The sequence below is a fragment of the Dreissena polymorpha genome, chromosome 10, assembly GCF_020536995.1.
Source record: "Dreissena polymorpha isolate Duluth1 chromosome 10, UMN_Dpol_1.0, whole genome shotgun sequence".
NCBI lineage: Eukaryota > Metazoa > Mollusca > Bivalvia > Myida > Dreissenidae > Dreissena > Dreissena polymorpha.
Window position 1 is genome coordinate 42,702,548 of NC_068364.1, and position 9,209 is coordinate 42,711,756.

Consider the following 9,209-nt stretch of genomic DNA (forward strand, 5'->3'; position numbering starts at 1 on the left):
AATCGAACGAAAATAGGCCCATGAAAACGCGTACGAAGTATATTACACGTGTGTAAGATATAGAGGATATTTGTTCATGTCAGTGTAAGATCGTTTGTTATTTCACGAGTGATCAGAGAAAATATATTTTCACGAGTGGCGCACTGAAAATTTTTTGTTTCTTTTATGCCCCTTTTTCAAGAAAATAATTAACAGCTGTTTCCCTTTTGCTAAAAAGTTACCCTTTCTCGGAGTTTCTCCCGTGGCGTGCCTCAATACATTGATATGACGTCATTTTGTTGACGAAATTACGTCATTATTCCAGGGAAATTCTTCAGTTAAACTCTTTTACAATGTAAATAAACGGTAAAAAAGCATACAACTAAAAGAAAACGTGTTGGATTTGGTGGAATATTGATTTTGTTTCACTCGTGATCACAGAAAAATATAAACAAGGATATAAACAAGGGAAGTACATCTTGATATGATAATCTAAAAATAGAAAAAGGAATTCCGAAAATTTGTTCTTTTCATCGGTGAAAAGAACAATTGTGTTATTTCACTGTTGTTATTTCACTGCAGAAATGTCAGATTTTAGGCTATCATAAGGTATAAAAGAAAAAAATATTCGTAATGTTTATATTACATAGGAAACAGGGTATGGCATGTGATAAATAAACAATCAGTTAGGACTTATTTCATGTGTGTAAAATATGCGATAATGTGTTTGATTAATATTATAAATAAAACATCTTCTGACTAGATCTTATGTTTAATTTGTGTTAAATACACTTTTTTTTCTTTTTTCGTGACCGAACATTTAGATACGAAAAATATTCAAAAAGTACAAGTGTCCGAAATTTGAGTTTATGTTTTTTTTTCAATTATTTTATTGAAATAAAACCAATAAATAAATTGCAATAATTGTATTTTGTTGTACTCTCCGCTTTAAATAAAATACAACTTCACTTATTTGCAACCTCTTACTAAAATGTTATAAAAACATACTGCTACCTGAATACGATATAATTTCAAATGCTGTTGGGTGAAACCATTGTGTATAATCGGTATACATGGTAATCTACCCGATTACGCAATTGGTATGGTCCATTGCCCTGAGGGCATTCTGTGCCAGGTTTTATGACCTAAATCCGGTTGTAAAACTCCGTGATCAAAAGGTCCCATATAAGCGAAAACAGGACAGAAACATAGTAGCTAAAATAGCGCTGTAAAATATACTGTTCGAAAAATTGGAGTCAATTATAATGGACGAAAACCCGTATTTCCGAAAATAAAGAGTCACAAAAAACATTTATTTTGGCTAAAAATGGAGGTTTCCGAAAACTTAGAGTGTCCGAAAACTTAGAGTAATTACGGTAGCACTTAAAACGGATTGAAACTATCTTGCGAATCATAAACAAGACACGTTTCCTTTTGGCAAGATTTTCCCACTTATTGTTACAGTGACAATGACCTTTGACATAGTGACCCCAATTTCAATAGGGGTAATCTACTGACCCAGGACAATGCACATGTGAAGTATCAAGCCAAATTGGTAAATTCGTTGACGAGTTATTGATCGGAAACGATTTTCACACTTAATGTACCCTTAACATTTGACCTAGTGACCCCAATTTCAATAGGGGTCATCAAGTTTACAAGGCTTATTAACGTGCGAAATATCAAGTCAATCTGTCAATTCTTTCACGAGTTATTGATCGGAAACGAACCGGTCTACCGACTGACCGACCGACAGACATCCGGCTAAACAACATACCCCCTGTTCTTCGATGGAGAACATAAAAAAGAAGCTGTTTTATTGCCAAATTTGAATTTTGACCTCGAAGTGTGACATTGACCTTTCGGGTAGGGACTCGGTTGATACACGCGAACAGCCGTCTCACTGTGGCGTTTGATTCAGCTTTAATGTATTCGTAATTTGTCTGGCTGTTTCTTGATCTGTACAGGATATCCTCCGTGGAATGCCAGGGCTGGGTCCAATGAAAGTGAACACCGTGCTTTAACTTGGACTGATAGTTGGATCTCTGAAATGTATATCGAGTGTTATCAAAGGCGGGTCCTAAAAGTTCGCTTTAAAAGAATTGCATGTTAAAAATATATTTTATCACATAATTAATTTGACAGGGGATTATTTGAATACCCCATCCGAATACAACATCATCCCATTTTTTCCATCGCTAAAATGTATTACCAAACCAGCATTCCGTAATTTTATCATAAACACTTCACCATTGAAGTGTTTGAATCATCGCATTTATTTGATTTCAAACAATATCTTGATCGGACATTCCTCTGTCACCAGAATGAATTCGCAAAAAGTGATAAGATAAATGTTTTTTTTTATATCTTACACCGTTGCGAATGCTAATATGAAAACAGTGATATTAGACAATATAAAGAAGTGAAACTCCAGCTGCAGGAGCAGTATTAAATTTTCATTAAAAACAATTAGTTGGTCCTTTATTTAAGGCAAGTGACCGATTGCCCAAACAGTACAAAACAGCACAATACAGCACAATACAAACCACATAAACACAAAATATAAGCATATTTATGTTTAAACTCAATTAATAGTTTATCCGGTTTTATTCGAATACAAGTTAAGAATTATGTACGAGCCGTCTTGGCTAACCTCTATTTATTTGTTGGTACATAGAGGAGGCAAACAATCTTAAACGACTTTCGTAAATTCATCAGTTCTTGTGAAATTCCTGTAAGTCCCCAATTTCCGAGACATGGAGGGAAATATAGATTTACCCTTGTAATGTTGTGCCGCTCGTGACTCGATGAGTATAACTGAAAGAGTGATTAAATTGTGTTCCGTTTTAAATAAACGCATATCATAAACTTCTTCACCTTCTTTATCGGGGTTGTTTTTCGATACAGTTCTTTTTGACGATGCTGCTTCAGCAGCTCGTCTAAGTTATCATACCATGGAAAAATTCTTTACAATGGCGAGCTATGTAAAAGACCGAGCCAGTATGATTGAGATAGCGTCTATTTTCTAATCGGCATTTCTCGCTGATTAGCATTGATAACATTCTCCAGCAGAGTTGTCCTTCATGCCTCAACATAGGGTACGACTAAAATGCGTATATGAAATATATCGGCGGATATGACTGAAAAGTGCGGATATGAACAGATAATGGCTTTTTAAATGTATTTTCCTTTATTTTTGTTATATGAAAATCGTTCTGTGATAAAAATACACGTCGCTAATGTGTAATGTTACGATCGAATGAATTTAAAAGCGTTTTTCATTGGCATTTTAATTTCAGCAACTCCAAATTAATATCCGCAAATATGAACGACCTGTCAGACCACCGCTTTTATTAAATTGCTCTATTTTGAGGCAGTCTTAACATATTTATCACATATTGTGAATTTTTAATTCAACAGTGATTTGTTCATAACAAAACTGCAAAACACGCATAAATCTTGCCAATATTCTCATATTCGCACTTTTCGTTCATATCCGCGGATATGAGTCATATACGCATTTTAGACGGACCGCTCAAGATCATACAATAATGGCCGCGCCCATGAGATAATGTTCACACTCGTGTCAAAACTTTCTTACAGCATACATCGGCTTGTTTGGTTATTTAGAAACTGTCATATAGGATATATGAGTTATTTATTAACTAAATCTCCGCTAATGTTAACAGTGGATTGAATTCGAAGGATACATTCGATGTAGATGCAGGACTTTCTGGATCTTGACAGCTTGACACGGCAAAACTGATATTTTTAGTTATCAATTTAAGTCACATTTTACTTTGTAAATTGTATTCGAGCATTTTGCGACTTATTGAATGACTATGATACCCGATATCAACATATCACATGGGATTTGCAGATCACCAAGCTGTCCTGAAAACATTGATTACAAAGTCTTTACTCATATTACGGGTTTGTATTATTTCTTCCTCCTATTTTAGTACAGTCGATTGGTGTATAGCGGATTTTATTGAATAACGGATAGGTTAAAAGTTTTTTGCAAAATACTTTTATTTATGTTAAGATTTATAGCGTTCTATGAGTTGAATACAAAATGCCTATCATTGCTCAGTCGATTCATGTTTTAGTTGACGTGTGTCAATGTTTAACTTACAATTGTTTCTTTTTTCTAAAGCAAAACAAGGTCACGTTATGTACGCACCGTTTTTGTGACGAAAGGAAAAGTGAAGACGTATTATTTCCTGAATTGTGCAGATTTTGTTTGGTAAACATTATGTTCATTGATGTAATATTGTAGTATAATGTGCCCTTTCTAAAAGTAAGAATGCTCAGAAACCAAATTTATGCGTACCACATAAAATAGGCATGAGAGCGGCAACTCGTGATTTAGTGAATAACGGACATGTGGCGACACATATTCGGGAATGTGGGGATTGTCTCAAACTAAATGAAAACTCAATTAAAGTTGTCCAATACATATGTGGGTAGCGCGTGGCTATGATATTTATTAGTAAAAACATCATTTTGAATGAAAAATAATAAAATTATAACGAAAAATCGATTTCTCTGAAATCATAGTTTTCACTATCAAATATAAATAAAAAGGTATTCAACTCAAAACACCCCGAATATAGGGTGCATCGTTTTGAACAGCCATTACTTCATCAGTTGTGCAGCGATTTCGATGAACTCGGTCTTATCAAACGCAGGCATGAAGTTCCTTTTCTGGAAATGTACATATCTTGTAATATGTTTTATAAACGCTGGGTAAACGTTCAAGAAATAACACGATACACATGTAATCCGATAAAGACCTAAGCGATCCGGTAATTGCTAAATCAGTTTACCCTAATTTGCGCTGTAAACAAAAAATATTTGTCGGAATTTTAAAACCGCTGGCATGTTTCAATAGGAAAGACATTTGTCTTTCGAGGTTTAAAGGTTTAATTACTGAATGCATGGTGTTTACGTTGAAATGAGACTCGAAGTCCTTAGCTATCCGTAATACACCAATCGACTGTATTAAATATCATTTTTAAGTCAAATGAACTGTGTCACAGTAAAAGAGACATTAAGGCGATTGTGGCCAGTTTGGATCCAGATCAGCCTGCAGTCGCTTGAAATCTATTTGCTTAAAAGCGGTTTACCATTATTTGCATAAGTCAGAGGTAAATTCCGCCACGCCAGGTCAATAAATACGCACAATATCTATGAGTTAGCGGTCGATAGTCGCATACTTTGGTATAAATAATAATAATAATGTTCAATCAATACGCTCAATATCTATTAGTTAGCGGTCGATAGTCGGATAATTTGGTATAAATAATAATAATAGTAAATGTTCAATGTCAAATATCTCTAAAAGCAACAGATGTAAGGCGTCTTCTGATTGGCTAACACTCACGGGTCAGTAAAGATTGAACGTCGAATTACAATTTTGTACATCGAAGTACAAAAAATGTACTTCGACGAACATATTGTACGTCAAAGTACATTTCTCTTTTAACCTACTAGGTCTTGTTGACTTTCGACCCAAATGGTACGCCATAAATGTGTATTCATACTATAGCCTTCGAGATACTTATCCGATGTTTGAAGGAAAGGGCCAAGAATGTGCAATTGTGGGTCAAGTTCCCCAGGGTACTACGTCCCCGTACCCCCATTTTTTCCGTACCAAAAAAATATCGTACCCAATTTTTTTTTCGTTCCAAAATTTTTTTCGTACCCAAATTTTTTTCGTTCCCAATATGTTTTTTCGTACCCAATTATTTTTCGTACTCTACTTTTTTTTCGTAACCAAATTTTTTTTGCATAATTTTTTGTTCCCAAAATTTTTGTACCAATTTTTTTTTTCGTACCCACATACACAATTGTGATGATGTAGATCAACTTAAATTGATGCTTTTATATATCCATCCTCTTCAAAAGCATCGTCACACCAGTTCTGTCAGTACTTTGATTAAAACATAGATTGGCATTAACGGCCTATCTAGGAGGAAAAGACTTATTTAAAGGATAGTAGATGGTGGTGGCTGGGAATGTTACTTACACATATAACTATGTTAAGAGTCATGTCCATCAGTATACTTATTTGATGAACAGTTTTTAGTGCTGATGCTTTTCGACATTGCGTGTGTTCTTTTGGACTTGAAACACTTGTAACGAAAAGTAACTGCTCGCAAAATCCAAGCTAGGGACACGTTTTCACTTTTACATGTTCATATAATGTAATGCACGTTAACATAGCGATTTTAACAGTATGCTATGACTTTTATCTGAATTGTTTTTGCACATGAGCCTATTTTGCCGAATCTTCAAAGGTTTGTTCACCGTTTACTCATTTATTTATTGTTTCACGTTTACAATAAGGATTCTCATACGTGCCTAAGATAAAATACATTTTAAAATGTAAATTTCAGTGTGAAAAGCTGATACGAATTTATTCATCTGTTAGCCTTATTCGAGAAGCATTAAGTTATATAGGGCAGATTATTGTATTTGTACGTGTTATGCATTTAATGAGGTGCATTTTGCTCCTGAGAACTTGCCTTAAAATTAAAACAAGAAATATCGTTAAACAAAGTTTTTCTTCGTATGTAAAATGAAAATGAACACAAGGCCGGTAATTTAAGTTAAGATAACGAGAACGCCGACGGCGTTAAAAGTACATTGGCAAGATAACGGGGAGTCTTTGCTGATGTAAATGTTAAAGGAACAGTTAACTAAATGAAAATCTAAAAGGCTATCAAAAAGAAAGGGTTTTTTAAAGAATAAGTACACATAAATGAAACAAGAAGTGGTGAAATATTGCAAACTATCATATATTATTCGGAAAATCAGAAATGTGTATCAAGGGAGCTTGATATTTTGCGAGCAAGTAAATGCCCGAATGTTAATGTTATTTTTGATTGGCTAGACGTTTATTTGTGCTCCCTCTTGTTTTAATTGACGGTATCATTATATCATTACCATTTATGAGACTGAACGACATTTTCATACGGAAGCTAAGATCAAAGTCTGTGTTTGTTTTGTTTTGTTACTATTCATTAAACTGTTACGATCGCCTGATTTTCAGAAAGGAACAATTCGTTGTTCTTGTTGTTGTTGTTGTGTTGTTGTTGTTGTTGTTGTGTTGTTGCTGTTGTGTTGTTGTTGTTGGTGCTGTTATATTACGGACTTCGTTACATACGCAAAATATAACAAGCACATGTTATGCAGTTTCATATGCTTCATCAAATTATTAAAATAATTTCAAATGATATGCAAAATAATTTGCAGATTAATATCAAAATACTGTAATTTGACCCCCTCTCTTGCCGCCCAAAATCGCATGGAAAATATTTGCCGTAACAAAGTTTAACGATATTACAGCCCTGAAAAACATCGACTGCTTCTGCAAGAAACAAGACAATTATTTATCTGTAAAATCTATTTAAAGTAACGTAACCCATTTATAATACATTGAAAACGTATGTTATCTCAAAATTAAATACGATGAGATTCACTTTGTAAAAAAAAACACACAACTGTTTTTGGCAAAAATTAGCGAAAAAAACGTATGTAAATATTTATTGAAATGATGGCATACATGTATATAAAACAAGTGAAACTACGACAATTTAATAAAAATCTCGTTCCCATACACGTTTTAAGGGAATTGTGAACATATTTTAGCATATTTTTAAATGTCATTATATATGATTGCTTACGAATCTGTAATGTTTTTTAATAGACTTAACTAATTTATATAGCAAGCAAAATGTCCGTCGCCGGTTATCGAACCCGTGAAGTTTTGATCACCACGGAAACTCTTAAAAGAAACATAATATCTATAACAGAGGGGGTTATCACGTGACAATTAAGATGGCAACGTCTATGTCGAGACAGTTATTTTTCAACGTTATATATCCTTCATTGGTTTTGTTTAATTTTAAATAGACGCTCAATTTCCAGCCATATCAGTAAAAAGGTGATTAGCTTGTATTTTGTATTATATCTCGACTTTACTTCCCTCAAATTTTCGTAGTAGGTCACCCCGCTAAGAAATTTCGCAGCGAGCAAAGTCGACATATATAGCGAATATTAATACGAAAAGAACGTAAGTGACTTTCTTGCTAATATGGCTGGAAAGTGAGCGGCATTTGAAAAATTAATACAAGTAATAAAGGGTATAAAACGGCGAAAAACCTACCTCGGAACAGAGGTCGCCATCTTGACTGTCACGTGATTTCCCCTCTGTTTGGTGAAAATTAAAAGCGTTTGCAATAATAGAATTGTTTTACGAACGATATTTGTTTTATTTTCTAAGAGCGTGTTTTTACTAAAATGGTATTAGAAAAAAAATCAGTACAAATTGTGATAGATTTTTTTTAAAGAAAATACAAGATGTACTCGTATATGGTCAAATTTGACGTTTGACCTTTAAGCGTGACCTGACCAAGGAGGTTAGGGGTGATACATGAAACACTCCTCATGATAGTAATTTGTGGTCAGTTGTCTTAAAATTGAATGATATATCACCTCTTTGACCTCTTAGTATCACTCTGTCCTCTGAGGTAGGGAGACAGGTTTTACACATGAAACCCTTTGTTCTCAACGTTGTTATGCGCGGTAAAGTATCTTAAAATGACAGTGTCACAAAACAAATAAGCTGTTTAATGCCAAATTTGATATTTGAAGTTTCACCTTGATCTTTGAGGTAGGAAGATGAATGTTTAATGCGAAACGTCGTCATATGATTGATGGCATTCCTGCCAAAATATTTTAAAATTCATCAATATATGGAAAAGTTATGGCTGAGACAGGAATTTTGCAGCTCTTTTTAAACCAAATATGATTTAGGCCTTCTACACGTCACCTCGAACTTTAAAGTAAGGAGACTTTTGTTGAAAAGAAATGCCGTTGTCTGAGGGTTATCATTTGCGGTCAGTTATCTTAGAAATTCCAAATGATTAAGTTACAGTCCGAACAAGCATTTGGATTGGCACATTTGATCTTTAAACTCTTAAATTTTACCTTGACCTTTGAAGCAGGGAGACAATTTTTGTCCCCTTCGTGTTACTTTGACCTTTAGGTTGGAAAACGATTGTTTCACGCGAAACGTCGTCGTATGATGTTTTTCTTTCGTGCCACTATATTTACAAATCCTAAATATATGGCATACCGGTAGTTTTGTCTAAGAAAGGAATTTTCAAGCTGTTTTATGAACATAATTGACTTTAAACAACTCAGCGCGACCTATACCATTT

The 9,209-nt window shown here is 34.1% G+C and overlaps 1 protein-coding gene across 1 annotated transcript in view; it reads right to left on the reverse strand.

The window, feature by feature from the left end:
- LOC127847546 (mucin-5AC-like) overlaps positions 1 to 9,209 on the reverse strand; it is a 127,317-nt gene that overhangs the window by 22,545 nt on the left and 95,563 nt on the right. The gene's annotated exons all lie outside the window — the stretch shown is intronic.